At 46.7% G+C, this 17,438-nt stretch overlaps 1 protein-coding gene and 2 non-coding genes across 3 annotated transcripts in view; 1 reads left to right on the top strand and 2 right to left on the bottom strand.

Moving 5' to 3' along the window:
• Window positions 1-17,438, top strand: part of LOC119159804 (4-pyridoxate dehydrogenase) — a 238,775-nt gene that overhangs the window by 40,511 nt on the left and 180,826 nt on the right. The gene's annotated exons all lie outside the window — the stretch shown is intronic.
• Window positions 8,538-8,610, bottom strand: TRNAT-CGU (transfer RNA threonine (anticodon CGU)). Its single transcript has one exon. It is a non-coding gene; the product is annotated as a tRNA-Thr (tRNA).
• Window positions 13,420-13,492, bottom strand: TRNAT-CGU (transfer RNA threonine (anticodon CGU)). The gene has a single exon. It is a non-coding gene; the product is annotated as a tRNA-Thr (tRNA).

The following is a 17,438-nucleotide window of genomic DNA, read 5'->3' as shown; positions in this document are numbered from 1 at the left end:
ACTTTAGGTACGCAAGTAGTTTTAATTGACTACAAAGAGTCAGGAAAAAAGAATTCGAAAGGAAAAAATTGTATTTTTTCCGCAGTCATATATATCATCACTTGTCTAAGCTGCTGCATCTGATGATAAAAATGATGATTGAATTTATCCGCTAGACTAGAATCGCTGATCCCAACACGATCGATGGTTAGTACTGAAAGAAGGCAAACTTTTGTTCTTCCTATGAGCTAATGAAGCAAGTCCTATGATTTTCTAGAATTGCAAGAAACCTCTGCAAATCGTGCCTGTATAATCTGAATACGGGATCCCTTCAAAGTAGAGTTTAATTTGTTGCGGTTTTTTATGTTAAAAATATAGGTATGTACGTCGCGTATTATATTAAAGTTAAAAGAATACAATATATTAGAGCATCGCTCAATGTAAATATTATCCCATTCTATACTTTCGATAGCAGCACAAAACTTTGACAAGGCATCGGCATTGAAAGAGCCTAATTTAGGAGGAGCGTCATTAACACTATTTTTTTCTTTCTTAGTTGCAGGAAAAAACAGAATATTGACAAGTGATATCATTTGTTAGCACACCAGCACTTACGTCGCTGCTATCACAGTTAGTTATGCATAGGTCTAGCGGAGTTTCAATTTTTGTTGTTGTTTTTGTTGGCAGACTTCTTGTGTTTTCACACGAATAAGATTTAATTACAGGTATATTTGTCTACTTTGTGGAGTAAAAAGTAACAGATCAATAATAATATTACCGACAAGTACAACACGCAAGTTTTTCGAGGACGCAAATTCAAACATCGAATTTATAAAACACAGAAATTGAACATTTCTGAAGAGGCTTGTAAACGATGACACTCAGGGTCCTGACACATTGAGTGGCAATGAATTTATAATGTGAGCTGACACAAGTAAATTCGTCAAGCACGCCACATGAAACATGATCTCGTATATATAGCGACTCACCACACTATTCGATCTATGCTCGCTCATACCTGTATCGTTCGATGATTACAACATCTGTCATGCAGGAGTACCAAGTCTCAGTGAAGGCCAGAAAATCGAACGTATGATCTAAAGAATCAAACGATACATGAGTTTGCTTGTTTCTCATACTACGTATATTTAAATGAAAGATGAACATTCGGTCCAGCTTGTCAAAAGAATAGCCCCACACACAAAAAAAGTTCGAGCATCATGGTATATGGCACCAATTACCTTGATAAATTCAATATTCGGTTCCCTTGTCAGTTCGGCTTTCGCAATCATTTTTCTACTGGTCTAGCACTCATTCATCTAACTGATCTAATCATCGAACTGATAAAATTGATCTAATGATCTCAATCATTGAACTAAAAATTAATTGACAAAGGTTTATTTTCAGGATCAGTATTCATCGATCTAACAAAAGCATTCGACAGTTTAAATCACATCATTCTCTTCAATAAACTTGAAGTGATTGGTGTATGTGGTCCTGCTTTTGCGTTACTAAAAAGTTACCTGCATAACCGCGTTAAACTTGTGTCCATTTCTAATCTATATTCTAAGGAATGATCTACTAATATTGGTGTCCCTCAAGGATCCATTTTAGGACCGCTCCTGTTTTTAATTTATATAAATGATCTTCCTAACTGTCTGTCCTTCACTAATTCTATTTTGTATGCCGATGAATCTACCATATTTACTTCTGACAAAAGTATTTCACTTCTCGTCGACAAGCTAAGCACTGACTTGAAAAATGTTTCAAGTTGGTGCAGTGCTAGCTTGTTAACTATTAACGCAACCAAGACTAAATTTGTAGTATTTTCAACGCATCAAAAATATTCAGCATCCTTTCCTTCGTTGACTTTTGGCTCGCACTCTATTTTTCCCAGTCCTTGCGATTTTTTTCTAGGAATTTCTCTCAATTCAAGCTTGAAATTCATAGATCATATTTCTGACATCAAAAAGAAAATAACATACGGCATCCACGCTGTGATCAAAACTCGTCCATACTTCACACGTTCCACTTTACTGTCACTCTACTATTCATTCGTTCATTCTCATAATAAATATGGCATAATGTGCTGGGGTAACACCTATAACACTCATTTAGCTTCCCTTCAAAGCAGACTGCAGAATCAATCCATAAGAATCATTACTAACAGTTCACGTTTTTCTAACGGTAAATGTTTACTTCATGATAACAAGATTTTGACCGTTTCAGAGCTCCTCAATTACAACTTAGGTATTGTATTCTCTAAATACATAACCAAAACACTACCTCCTATCTGCTTCTCATCTTCCGACCTTCTTGCTCATAGTAATACTAGATTTGCACGTAGCAATAACGTCTTTTTGCCTAAGGTACGTACTAATTGTGGCAAACTAACTGCTGAGTTTTCATCTATAGCATTTTGGAACACAATACCATCTGTTATTAAAAATGCTAGAAACTTGCATCACTACAAGAAAAAACTGAAATCACACATTACGCATGCCTAGTCTTACTGCTTCTTACCATAGCGCTACCTTGTTTGAATGTCAACATGTTATGTATTAAAACTTTTTGTATTCTTTTTCAGTTATACTCTTCACATTATTCATTGATTCATTTGCTTTTCTTTTATGTTGTTTTCCTTTGGTATGTATATATTGTATGTGTATATATTGATACGTGTATGGAACTGTCGCCCCGACACAGCTGAATTGGCACCCAAATGAAGAAGACGACAACGTGGTTGTAGTGAGTGGGACTCTCGAGCTTCGCCCGTTGGCCTGCTTGACTGTGCGCTGTCTAAGCCGTTAGCAAGACCAGCTTTCGGTGAATAAATCTTCCCCGTAACATCTTTTGGTGGAAGGTGCTGGGTCTTCACACAACCCGGCTCTGGAACTCCGCAGTGGACGCCAGCTTTGTGCAGCCGCGATGCCTGAAACTGGCACTCAGGCCTCGCCATTCGCGCCGGCTCCATCACCTGTGATTCCCCCCATCTTCTCGACCCTGGCACGTTTTCCGGGACGGACAGCACAGACGTCGAAGAATGGCTCGCATTATTCGAGCGCGTCAGCAAGCACTACAGGTGGGACGAAACGCTTATGCTGGCAAACATTATATTCTACCTACGGGGTACGGCACGCGCCTGGTATGAGACGCATGAAGAAGAATTAACCAGCTGGGACACATGCAAGCAAAAGCTTCGCGATTTGTTCGGTCGGTCAGTTTCTCGTCAGATGGCAGCCAGGCAGGAACTCGCGTCGCGTGTTCAATCATCGACGGAGACATACGTCACGTACATCCAAGACGTACTGGCACTGTGCCGGAAGACTGACAAAAACATGTCTGAGGCGGACAAGATCAGCAACGTGTTGAAAGGCATTGCTGATGATGCTTTCAACATACTAATGTGCAAGAACTGCACCACTGTCGACTCCATCATATCTGAATGCCGGCGATTTGAGCAAGCTAAAAGCAGACGAATCACATACCACATCGCAAGACCACCAAACACTGCTGCAACTTCGTCTTGCGAGGATTCTGCAGCGCCCCGTTCACTTGCGCCTCCTGCCAATATCGCAAGGATTGTTCGCCAGGAGCTGGAAGCCATGGCACCCGCTTCCTATCAGCCCCCTGCGCAAGACAACTGGGCAACAGTCTCGCTTATTCAAGCCGTCGTACGTCAGGAGTTTGCTAACCTGGGCGTCCAGGTTCCCCAGCCCGCCAGACTTATGCCGCAGCCCATGAGCACTCCCGTCCACAACGCTGACCACCACTCTGCTCCACTTGTCGCTGCGGCAGCTTCGACTCCTCGGTTTCCACCACGCTACCGAAATCCATCTGAGTGACGCACGCACGATGATCGACCAATCTACTTTTCTTGCTCTCGAGTTGGGCACATCTCCCGCCATTGCCGCAACAGGTGGTATTTGCGGCTAAGTTTTCGTAATGTAGATCACCGTCAGGACCGCGGACACTATTCGCAACCCGGTTTTTCGGATGACCAAATTCTGGACCCTTCAGCTCGCCGTTCATTTCCACGCTCCAAACCGTCCTACGCTGACGTCGTCGCCCAGAGAAACTGGTCTAGCCGCTCGCCATCACCTCAGGGTCGGCAGTCACGCTCCCCTCAACGCCGCCGCTCTCCGTCACCGGCTTATTCTGCCCAGTCCCCGGGAAACTAACGAGTGCAAATCCTGGAGGTGGCGCTGCGTTGACGACTCGGAACGAAAACCCTCAACCGGCTACAAATTCAAGACGCAATTTACTTCGGGTGTTCGTTGATGGCCACGCCGTTACTGCTCTAATTGACACTGGTGCCCAAGTATCTGTTATGAGTTCTACACTTCGATCTCGCCTGAAAAAGCTTCTTACACCAGCTATGTTCTCTACTGTTCGAGTTGCCAACGGAAGTCGAACATCGGTGCTTGGTATGTGCACTGCCCGCGTTACTGTTGCTGGCCACCATACTTCCGTTCTCTTCGCAGTCCTAGATGCTTGCCCACACGACGTCATCCTTGGAATTGACTTCTTAACCACCCACTCCGCCCTCATCGATTGTTCTACCGGTATATTACGGCTCGAATTGCCTTTATGCTCCGATTTCACTTCTCCAAGTCGCACTCGGCTACGATCCGTGGAGTCTCTACGGCTACCGCCCCAGGCTGCTATGTGCATTCCTCTGTCGCCCATCCCGTCCGTTCCTAATGGAGACTATCTGGTAGCTCCCCTCATTGAGTTGACCCTTACGCACCACATCGCACTACCACACACTATAGTGGTTGTTGCTAACAACACGGTGCTACTTCCAGTTCTGAACTTCTCTACGTCGACCCAAGTGCTTCCCCAAGGCATAACTTTAGCCGATCTTTCCACCATTGACGAATGTTCAATTTGTTCGTTTACACCTGACATTAAGACCATGACCAAACCTGTCATCACGTCGAAAAATAAGGCGTTCCTCGACAAAATGATATCCAGCGACCTCTTACCTTCCCAAGTTGCGGCGCTCCGGGGTGTTCTATTTTCTTACCTGCATATCTTTGACGTTGACGACCGTCCCCTGGGCCGCACAAGTGCCGTAACCCACCGCATCGACACCGGCGACGCCAGTCCACTCCACAAACGCCCTTATCGCGTGTCACATGCTGAGCGCCAAGTAATACAGACGGAGGTCGAGAAAATGCAGAGTAAAGACGTCATTGAGCCTTCATCGAGTCCTTGGGCCTCCCCTGTGGTCTTAGTTAAAAAGAAGGACAACACCTGGCGTTTTTGCGTCGACTATCGCCACCTGAATTGGATCACCAAGAAGGACGTTTATCCTTTACCTCGAATCGATGATGCGCTCGACTGCCTCCACGGCGCCAACTATTTCTCGTCCATGGACCTTCGATCCGGATACTAACAAATTTCGGTCGACGACCGCGACCGCGAGAAGACAGCATTCATCACACCCGACGGCCTTTACCAATTCAAGGTCATGCCTTTTGGGTTGTGCAATGCCCCGGCTACTTTTGAACGTATGATGGACTCTCTTCTTCGCGGTTTCAAATGGTCGACCTGCCTCTGCTATCTGGATGATGTAATAGTTTTCTCGCCCTCCTTCGAAAGCCACCTGTCTCGTCTCTCGGCAATTCCTGACGTTTTTCGTTGCGCTGGTCTCCAACTGAATTCGCCGAAATGCTCATCTGGACGTCGGCAGATTAAACTACTCGGCCACCTTGTTGACGCCACTGGTGTTCAACCCGACCCTGACAAAGTCCGTGCAGTCCGAGAATTCCCGGTTCCGCGTTCCACACAAGAAGTTCGCAGTTTTATTGGGCTCTGCTCATACTTCCGCCGCTTTGTCTTCAATTTCGCGGATATTGCGAGGCCTCTCACGGATCTCCTCAAAAAGAATGTAGCCTTTTCTTGGGGAAGGGACCAAGAACATTCCTTCGCGTCGCTAATTACCACGCTCACATCACCACCAGTGTTCGCTCATTTTGATCCAGCGGCTCGAACAGAGCTTCGCACCGATGCAAGCGGCCATGGCATGGGTGCTATACTCGCTCAGATAGAGAATGGCACCAACCGTGTGATAGCCTACGCTAGCCGCCTTTTGTCGCAAGCGGAACAAAATTATTCCATCACTGAGCGGGAATGCTTAGCCCTCGTTTGGGCTATTGCGAAATTCCGTCCGTACTTATACGGACGTCCGTTCGCAGTCATCACGGACCGTCATGCACTTTGCTGGCTGTCGACGCTTAAGGACCCTACAGGAAGACTCGGCCGATGGGCACTTCGATTACAGGAGTACATGTTCTCGGTTGTTTACAAATCTGGAAAGCTGCACAGAGATGCTGACTGCTTATCCCGGCACCCTGTTGATCCACCTAGCTCCACTGATTTGGAATCCGATGCCTGCGTTTTAGCCATCACTGACTTTGTGAACGTGGCTGACGAACAGCTCCGAAATCCATCGCTGCTCACCATCATTGACCGCCTTCAATCGCGTTATACTGACCCTTCTCTTAGCAGATACCTGCTCAAGACAACGTTTTGTACCGCCGCAACTTACACCCCGACGGCGCGGAACTTTTACTCGTCGTACCGCATCACCTGCGAAAGGATGTTCTGCGACAATTCCACGACGCTCCAACTTCTGGACATCTAGGAGTCTCCAGAACTTACGACCGCATTCGACGACGAGTATTCTGGAAGGGTCTGTATCGCTCTGTTCGCCGTTACGTCACATCTTGTGAGCTCTGCCAGTGTCGAAAGAAGCCTACTACTCCCCCTGCCGGTCTACTTCAACCTATTGAAGTTCCAGCCGAGCCATTTTATCGAGTGGGGTTGGACTTGTTAGGCCCCTTTCCTACTTCTACGACTGGAAATAAATGAATTGCAGTGGCCACAGACTATGCCACTCGGTATGCAATCACTCGAGCGCTACCAACCAGCTGCGCAACCGACGTTGCCGACTTCCTGCTGTACGACATTATTCTTCAGCATGGCGCTCCGACTCACCTGCTCACAGACCGTGGTCGCTACTTTCTATCTCGTGTGGTTGATGATCTACTCCGATCTTGTGCTACCCGTCACAACTTCACCACATCTCACCACCCTCAGACTAACGACCTTACAGAGCGACTAAACCGCACATTGACGGACATGCTTTCCATGTACGTATCTACCGACCACACTGATTGGGACATAGCTCTTCCGTTCGTAACCTTCGCCTATAACTCGTGGCGTCATGAAACAGCGAGTTACTCCCCTTTTTATCTACTCTTCGGACGTCATCCCTTACTGCCCTTCGACACACTGCTTTCATCAGACCACCCATCCTCCACCTCGTACGCTCAGGATGCAATCACCCGTGCCCTCGCGGCACGTGCGGTAGCACGTGCTCGGTTATTGTCGTCGCAGACAGCACAGAAGTCTCTTTATGACCGTCGACATAGAGATGCCGTTTTTTCTGCGGGTTCTCTTGTTCTCCTGTGGCTCCCATCTCGACGTGTTGGCCTCTGCGAGAAACTACTATCGCGATACGCTGGGCCCTACCGAGTCATTCGTCAGGTCACACCTGTGATTTACGAGATTGCCGCTACCACAAACTCATCAGCTGCTGCACCCTGAACGGAGGTAGTTCACGTTTCTCGTCTCAAGCCCTACAACGCCGACTCGCTCATTTAACAGGCACCGAGACGGTGCCTTACGGGCCGGGGTGATGATACGTGTATGGAACTGTCGCCCCGACACAGCTGAATTGGCACTAAAATGAAGAAAACGACAACGTGGTTGTAGTGGGTTGGACTCTCGAGCTTCACCCGTTGGCCTGCTTGACTGTGCGCTGTCTAAGCCGTTAGCAAGACCAGCTCTCGGTGAATAAATCTTCCCCGTAACAAGATATATATATATATATATATATATATATATATATATATATATATATATATATATATATATATATATATATATATATATATATGGCCCGACACACGCCAAGAACCGAACAGCACGTGATATGAACCGTAGGTGGATGTAGACGGACAGTTGGCTTCGTTGTCAGTGTTGACAGTGGTTCTTCCTCTTTTTTACTTTCTTTCTTTTCTTTCTTTTTTCGTCTTTTTTCTCCCTTTTTTTTCCTTTTTTTTCCTTCTTCCAGTTCCCTCTCACTCTCGCAAACGTCTTTCAAGGCGAGAGGGACGCGGCAGCAAGGAAGTTCATGTCAGTATAACTCATCCCCTGATGAAAGGAGGTCCACTCCCGAAACTGTTGGGAAATAAATATATTTATCCTTGTTGACAACGCTCCCGTTGTGCCATATCCCATATATATATATATATATATATATATATATATATATATATATATATATATATATATATATATATATATATACATATATAAAATAAGGGAAAGAAGTGTATACCTAAGGGCTCGTTTTTCCGTGTTTTAACACAATATTAATGAGATATAACAGACAGTAATGCCAAGGAATGTACAGGGGAAGTTATTAGAACCAATGGAATGTATATAAGAAGAAAGAAAAAAGAAAGGTGGATGAAAAAATTACCAACTGTGAGCAGGAATCGAACCTACGACCTTCGAATTACGCGTTCGATGCTCTGACCACTGAGCTATCACAGCGGCCCTCCCTCCATCCACTTTTTTGGGTTTATCTGTGAATTTAGAGGTTGGATGGATGGATGGATATGGCTGTACCCTTTAGATCGGGAGGTGGCTAGCGCCACCAAGCAGTAATACCTAATGAACCAAAAACTATATTTTTTTTCCTTAAAAAAAGAGTTTGAGGATTCGTACTTTGCAGTGAAGAGTTTAATTTTCACTCGTGCCTTGACTTTAGCCACCAATCAGATAACCTCCTTCTAGTTAAGTCTACTCGCTTAAAGTTTATTTTGCCCTCCCGGTCCCTAAACCCCAGTGCTTTGAAAAACTCTGCGTCATCATCCTGAACTATAGGGTGAAGCCCTTTACAGAAAATTATCAAGTGTTCGGCAGTTTCTTCTTCCTCTCCACACGCACTGCATACTGTGTCAACCCCTTCGTATTTGGCCCGATATGTCTTGGTTCGCAGTACTCCCGTTCTGGCCTCAAACAGTAGAGAACTACCCCGAGTATTATCATAGATCCTTTCCTTGGAAATTTCCTGCTTAAACGTTCGATAGATCTCTGGTGCAGACTTGTTTATCATGCCCATTCTCCACATGTCAGTCTCCGTTTCCTTCACTTTCTTCTTAACCGACAGTTCTTTTTGGTTTGGCCACCTGCTGTTTTCTAAGTATTTACCAGTCAACTTCCTGGTTCGCTTCCTCCATTTTGTATCGACATTCTTCATGTACATGTAGCTGAAAACCTTCCTAGCCCAACGCTCTTCCCCCATTTCTCTCAATCGCTTCTCAAATTTTATCTTGCTGCTAGCTTCCCTGCCCTCAAATGATGTCCATCCCATATCACCTTGTACTCCCTGATTTGGTGTATTCCCGTGAGCTCCTAAAGCAAGCCTACCTATTCCACGTTGCTTAATTTCTAATCTTGCATGAACTTCTGATCTCATGCACAAGACCGCTTTGCCGAACGTCAGCCCAGGAACCATGACCCCTTTCCATATTCCTCTCACAACATCATACCTATTGTAATTCCAGGGTGCCCTATTTTTCATGACTGCTGCATTCCTGTTACCTTTAGTCGTCACGTATATTTCGTGTTCCCTCAGATACTCGGTCCCATTGCTTATCCTTACGCCCAGATATTTGTATTTATCTGTAATCTCTAGCGTGACCTCCTGTATTCTAAGCTCACTACCTTCGTTGTCATTGAAAATCATGACTGCTGATTTTTCCTTACTGAATCTAAAATCTAACCTATCTCCCTCATTACCACACATGTCCATCAATCTCTGCAAATCTTCCTTGTTGTTGGCCATTAGCACTATATCATCTGCATACATAATTGCTGGTAGTGCCTGATCAATAAGTTTTCCTTGTTTGACTAAAGAGAGGTTGAAGCCCAGTCCACTTCGCTCTAATTTTGCCTCTAATCCTTGTAGGTACATCATGAATAATAAGGGTGACAGGGGGCACCCCTGCCTAAGCCCCCGTTTTACCTCTGCAGGCTTGGATACCTGTTTTTCCCACTTTATAACTACCTTGTTACCTTTATAGATACCCTTTGAAAGATTAGTGACTACATGTTCCACGCCTAGTGTGTCCAGTATTCCCCGCAATTCCTCTTGAACCACGCTATCGTACGCTTCCTTGATATCCAAAAACGCTAGCCACAGGGGCCTGTGTTCCTTTTCTGCTATTTCGATGCACTGCGTCAGTGAGAACAGATTGTCTTCCAACCTCCTGTGTTTCCGAAACCCATTCTGCAGTTCCCCCAGCACCCCCTCATCCTCTATCCACGCCTGCAGTCTTTCCTTTATAATCTGCATCGCCAACCTGTAGACCACTGATGTCACTGTTATAGGACGATAGTTGTTTATGTCAGCTTTGTCCCGCTTTCCTTTATAGATCATGCTCATCCTGCTAAGTTTCCATCCATCGGGAACTTCACCATCGATTATTATTGTGCTCACTGCCTCTCTCAAAGCCTGCTTAGACTTCGGACCTAATGTCTTTATCAGCCTAATTGGACTGCCATCTGCGCCTGTTGATGTACTACTAGGAACCCTTTTCTCAGCCCTTTCCCACTCTTGTTGTGATAATGGAGCCATTGCACCACTTGATTCGTCCTCGTCTATTGTGGTGCATAAAGTACTTCTTTGTTGAAGTTTTTCTGTCACTTTTGTTCTTATATATTCAATAGCTTCGTCCCCTTCTAGCCTAGCACCTTGGGCTGTAGTTATAAATCTCTGCTCTAGACTCGTCTCATTTCTTAGCGAGTTTAGATGGTTCCAAAATTTCGCAGCTACCTTTCTATCTTTTTTATGTACTTCTGCCAGCCACTGAGCTCCCTTCCTTCTAATCCTTTCATTGATCAGAAGGGATGCATCCCTTCTACAGCTTAGAAAGGTTGCCCATTTTCTTTCAACATCATCTGTTGGTTCACCCCGCTGCTTAGCATGTCTGTGTTCCCTAGAAGCTTCCTGACGTTTTGCTATGGCTCTTTTAACTTCCTCATCCCACCAACTTTTGGGTTTGTGTCTTCTTTTCTTGGGTGACTTGTCACGCGTCTTAGCAAGCTCTAGCTCAAAGAGTCTAATTAGATTCGTGTATGTCCACACTGTCCTATTATCCTCCGTGATTACTTTCTCAATTTGTTTAGTGGCTATTTCAATTTGCTTTTCTGGATAAAAATTTTCCTGTAGTTGCTCATCTTGTCTCCTTCGCACTTTCACTACTCTTCCAAAACTTAGCCTGATACGTTTGTGATCGCTACCCAGACTTCTGGAGCCACCTTCATCTATGTGCATTCCCCTGAGCCTATCATACATCCTATGTGACATCAGTGCATAATCTATCGTCGACTGAAGCCTTCCGACCTCCCATGTTATTTGCCCTTCACACTTCTCGGTACTGTTGCAAATGATCAAATCAAGGCTTTCACACATATCCATGATCATTTTGCCTGTCGGGTCGGTATACCCATCTATATCTTCTATGTGCGCATTCATGTCTCCTAGTATAATTATCTCGCACTCTCTTCCTAACTCCTGAATGTCCTTTGATATACACTCTACCATTGTCTGGTTTTCCTCTCTGGCCTTTGCTCCCGTCCACAAGTACACGAAACCAAGGAGTGTCATTTGACCTGACACTTTCCCTTTTAGCCATAAATGTTCCTTGCACTCCGGCTTGACCCTTTGCCAGTCTGTATTTTTATGAATGAATGCCCCAATACCACCCCCCTTTCTGCTGCCTTCTGTTCTATTACAATATTCCCACGCGTAGTCCGGATTGTTCGGAGGTTGTTCCATGTCCCTGAGATGTGTTTCTACAAAACCGTATACCATCGGCCTCTCTTCCCTTAGCTGTTCTTCTATCTCTTCCCACTTCAGCCTGTTCCTACCACCCTGCATGTTAATATACCCTATGTCTGAATTGGCTCGGCGCTCGTGGCTACGTCTATTTATGCCCCGGACTCTACCTATCTTAGATATTGGTGCCACTTTGAAATCGTATCTGTCCATACCACCTGTCGAAGAGTCTCCCTGGTTGTTTTCCTCGTTACTAGCTATCCTGCACCCCGAAGGGCTCGCTTGCCCCCCAAAAAAGCTACTGCACGTCCTGCAAGTCGCCAACCCACCTCATGACCTAGCCGCCCATCGAAGTGAATTCTGTCTCGTTGAAAACCCCCGCACCTATGCACCTCTCTGTTTATTTCCACCACCTCAAAGCCTTTCTCTCGACTCATCCGCCATATCTCTTGGTTTGCGTTGACCACCGCTCTTTGCAGGTTGCTATCACGCACCGGTACCTCCGGTATCGTGCATATCACTACCTGTACCTTAGGAGAAGTGGCGCGCATGTCATCGACGCCTTTCGCCAGTGTGGCTGCTAGTCCTGCTGCATCTTCATTTAGGACATCGTTTAAACCGCCTGAAATTATCACTAGGTTTCGTCTATCAGCTGTCGTTTTGAGCTTTGCGCTCGCTTGCCTCGCTGTCGCTCCTACCTCGTTTTTCCGAGGTAGGAGCGACAGTCAGCGCCATCTATAAGGCAAACAACGAGTGTGAAAACACTCTTATGCGCATGTTTGGCGTCACGTAGCACGTGAACTTATTATGAGCGGGCAGCTTATTAATTGTCCCTCTTATACAACCTAAACACACCAAGTCTGCCAGTACGAGACCCTCGTTCAATGAAATAAGGGAAAGAAGCGTATACCTAAGGGCTCGTTTTTCCGTGATTTAACACAATATTAATGAGATATAACAGACAGTAATGCCAAGGAATGTACAGGGGAAGTTATTAGAACCAATGGAATGTAAATAAGAAGAAAGAAAAAAGAAAAGTGGATGAAAAAATTACCAACTGTGAGCAGGAATCGAACCTACAACCTTCGAATTACGCGTTCGATGCTCTAACCACTGAGCTATCACAGCGGCCCTCCCTCCATCCACTTTTTTGGGCTTATCTGTGAATTTAGAGGTAGGAGCGACAGTCAGCGCCATCTATAAGCCAAACAACGAGTGTGAAAACACTCTTATGCGCATGTTTGGCGTCACGTAGCACGTGAACTTATTATGAGCGGGCAGCTGATTAATTGTCCCTCTTATACAACCTAAACACACCAAGTCTGCCAGTACGAGACCCTAGTTCAATGAAATAAGGGAAAGAAGTGTATACCTAAGGGCTCGTTTTTCCGTGTTTTAACACAATATTAATGAGATATAACAGACAGTAATGCCAAGGAATGTACAGGGGAAGTTATTAGAACCAATGGAATGTAAATAAGAAGAAAGAAGAAAGAAAAGTGGATGAAAAAATTACCAACTGTGAGCAGGAATCGAACCTACGACCTTCGAATTACGCGTTCGATGCTCTAACCACTGAGCTATCACAGCGGCCCTCCCTCCATCCACTTTTTTGGGTTTATCTGTGAATTTAGAGGTAGGAGCGACAGTCAGCGCCATCTATAAGCCAAACAACGAGTGTGAAAACACTCTTATGCGCATGTTTGGCGTCACGTAGCACGTGAACTTATTATGAGCGGGCAGCTGATTAATTGTCCCTCTGATACAACCTAAACACACCAAGTCTGCCAGTACAAGACCCTCGTTCAATGAAATAAGGGAAAGAAGTGTATACCTAAGGGCTCGTTTTTCCGTGTTTTAACACGGAAAAACACCGAAAAACGAGCCCTTAGGTATACACTTCTTTCCCTTATTTCATTGAACGAGGGTCTCGTACTGGCAGACTTGGTGTGTTTAGGTTGTATAAGAGGGACAATTAATCAGCTGCCCGCTCATAATAAGTTCACGTGCTACGTGACGCCAAACATGCGCATAAGAGTGTTTTTACACTCGTTGTTTGGCTTATAGATGGCGCTGACTGTCGCTCCTACCTCTAAATTCACAGATAAACCCCAAAAAGTGGATGGAGGCAGGGCCGCTGTGATAGCTCAGTGGTTAGAGCATCGAACGCGTAATTCGAAGGTCGTAGGTTCGATTCCTGCTCACGGTTGGTAATTTTTTCATCCACTTTTCTTTTTTCTTTCTTCTTATTTACAATCCATTGGTTCTAATAACCTCCCCTGTACATTCCTTGGCATTACTGTCTGTTATATCTCATTAATATATATATATATATATATATATATATATTATTACGAGGCAGTGGGCATGGCTCTACCGTCGTGGACAACAGTTCGATGAAAAAGAAGTGGACTCGCCGCGCGAGAGACTGGCAGCTCTGAAGCGTCACTTTGGCATGTAAATATAGGAAATACGCTCATTCCTCTCTTCCGTGTGTTTGCGAGCTCCGTAACAAATTGGTGGGAGTGCTGGGTAACGAAGCGCCATACAACGGAGCTCCGCAGTGGTCGTCAAATCGGAGTTTCCGTGATGGAACACGGGACTGATCCCACGGCCACCTCTCCATCGGCTTCGGCGACGCCCGCACCATCCACGGCAACGCCTCCACTGGCCCCACCCCCACCCACGTACGTGCTGACGCATCCGAAGCATCCTGGAACGTTCTGCGGTACGGACCAAGTTGATGTCGACGACTGGATAGCCGACTACGAACGCACCAGTGCTCTCAACCGGTATGATCCGACTCTTATGCTGGCCAATGTGCTGTTTTACCTGAAAGGCACGGCCAAAGTCTGGTACGAGAACCATGAGGAGGAGATCGGCAGTTGGGACACCTTCAAGGAAAAGCTTCGCGACTTATTTGGGAAGCCCATCGGTCGAAAGGCGGCTGCAAAGAAGGAGTTGTCTATACGTGCTCAGACGTCCACAGAGCCGTATATCTCATATATACAGGACGTGCTGGCTCTATGTCGTAAAGTTGACAACGACATGTCGGAGTCTGACAAGGTTGGCCACGTCCTCAAGGGCATAGCGGACGACGCGTTCAACCTGCTAATGTGCCGGAACTGTGCGACCGTCGACGAAATTATTGAGGAATGCCGGCGTTTTGAACTGGCCAAAAGCAGGCGGATTTCAAGATCATTTACTCGACTGCCGAACACCGCAGCGACGTCCTCCTGCGAAGATGGACTGTCCTCCCATCGGCAGTCTTCACCAGCGTCTGAAATTACGCGAATTGTCCGGCGGGAAATCGAAGCAATTACACCTACTCTTCCCGCCAACGGCCACGTCGATTTGCAAGTACCTCAGGTTTGCTTGGTACAGTCGATTGTGCGGGAAGAACTGAGCAATTTGGGCTTCGATGTCTGCGCCGTTGCTCAGTCTCGACCAATTGGCTTCCGTTCAAGGTCGCCGCCTCGCCCCAGGTCACCACCCCAAGAAAGGTCTTATCCACGCTCTCGCAATCCGGCCGAATGGAGAACTGCGGATGATCGGCCGATCTGCTTTAACTGCCGCCGCATAGGTCACGTCGCACGGTATTGCCACAACCATTGGTCTTCGTCCCGAAACCAGTATAACACTGCTCGCCGCACCGATAGCTACCGTCGTTTCCAACCTCCTGAGCCGATCGCCGACAACTACCGCCGGCCTCTGCCCGTCGATTCCTACGCCTGCGATGCCCCTGATACGCAGCACAGCCGCTCACCGTCGCCTCGACGTCACCAGTCTCGTTCGCCGCCAGGACGTCGCCCGTCGTCCCCTTCTCCTCTACGACGACGCCCGACCTCCCCGCTCAATTCTCACCAGGGAAACTAAGCGGTGCAGCTCTTGGAGGTGAAGCTGCATCCTCGGTACCGACCTCAAATCCTCTCCTTGTACTGCCGACACGACGAAATTTGATCGACGTCGACGTTGACGGCCTGACTGTTTCTGCACTTGTTGACACTGGGGCGCATATTTCTGTGATGAGTGCCCGACTTCGTCGCCGCCTGAAGAAAGTGCTCACACCGGCTGCCCCTGGCGTTATTCGTGTCGCCGACGGAAGAAGTCTTGCCATCACAGGAATGTGCACAGCACGCATCACTATCGCCGATCACCCCACATCTGTTCTCTTTGCAGTTATTGAGCAGTGCCCAAATGACCTAATTCTTGGTTTAGATTTCTTGTCCACCCATGCTGCTCTCATCGACTGTGCAACCGGCGTTCTTCAACTTGAACTGCCTCGACTTGGACCTGTGCCGTCCTCACCGTCACACCGCTTGTGCGCTGTTGATTATGTTCGGCTGTCACCGCAAGCCACCACGTGTGTTGCCTTAACGATATCACCAGCTCTTCCTGACGGTGACTACATAGTGTCTCCATTGGTGGATGTGCTCTTGGCTCGAAGTGTTGCTGTGCCGCATACAATCGTGACTATTGTGGACAACTACGTTCAGCTTCCGCTCCTTAACTTCAGTAGTTCGACCCAAGTTCTCCCGCAAGGCATTTCGTTAGCCCACGTTTCCCCACTTGATGCATGTAGCATCGTGGCATTGGACCCTGAAGACTGTTCGTCCCCTACTGCAGCCAGCCGAGCAAACGCACCTAGCGACGAAATCACGATGATGATCGCCCCTGATCTTCTGCCCTGTCAGTTGGCGCAACTTCACCACGTTCTGACTACCTACCGAGATATTTTCGACTTCGATGACCGCCCTTTAGGGCAAACGTCCTTCGTGCGTCATCAAATACATACCGGCGATGCTAATCCTGTTAGACGGCGACCGTATCGTGTTTCCCAGTCCGAACGCAAGGTCATACAACGAGAAGTCGAGAAAATGCTCTCCAAAGGAGTCATAGAGGCCTCTTCAAGTCCATGGGCGTCACCTGTTGTTTTAGTGAAAAAGAAGGATGGCAGCTGGAGATTTTGCGTTGACTACCGTGCCTTGAACAAGATAACCCGCAAAGACGTATATCCGCTGCCACGAATCGACGACGCCCTTGATTGCCTTCATGGCGCGCGATACTTCTCATCTATTGATCTGCGTTCGGGCTACTGGCAAATTTCTGTCGACGACTTAGACCGAGAAAAGACTGCCTTCATCACACCGGACGGCCTTTATCAGTTCAAGGTTATGCCTTTTGGGCTGTGCAACGCCCCGGCAACGTTCGAACGCATGATGGACTCTCTTCTTCGTGGTTATAAATGGTCCATCTGTCTTTGCTACCTCGACGATGTGATTGTTTTTTCCCCAACATTTGAAACTCACTTAACTCGTTTGTCGACCATTTTAGCCGTTTTTCGTCGAGCAGGACTCCAGCTGAACTCGAAAAAGTGCAATTTCGGCCGACAACAAATCACGATCCTTGGTCATCTTGTAAGTGCTGCTGGCGTCCGACCTGACCCTGACAAGATTAGCGCTGTCAAGAATTTCCCTCTGCCTTCTTCAACCAAAGATGTTCGGAGTTTTGTGGGCTTATGCTCGTACTTCCGCCG

The sequence above is a fragment of the Rhipicephalus microplus genome, chromosome 3 (genome assembly GCF_043290135.1).
Source record: "Rhipicephalus microplus isolate Deutch F79 chromosome 3, USDA_Rmic, whole genome shotgun sequence".
Lineage (NCBI taxonomy): Eukaryota > Metazoa > Arthropoda > Arachnida > Ixodida > Ixodidae > Rhipicephalus > Rhipicephalus microplus.
This window is presented reverse-complemented; position numbering and strand designations above follow the sequence as displayed.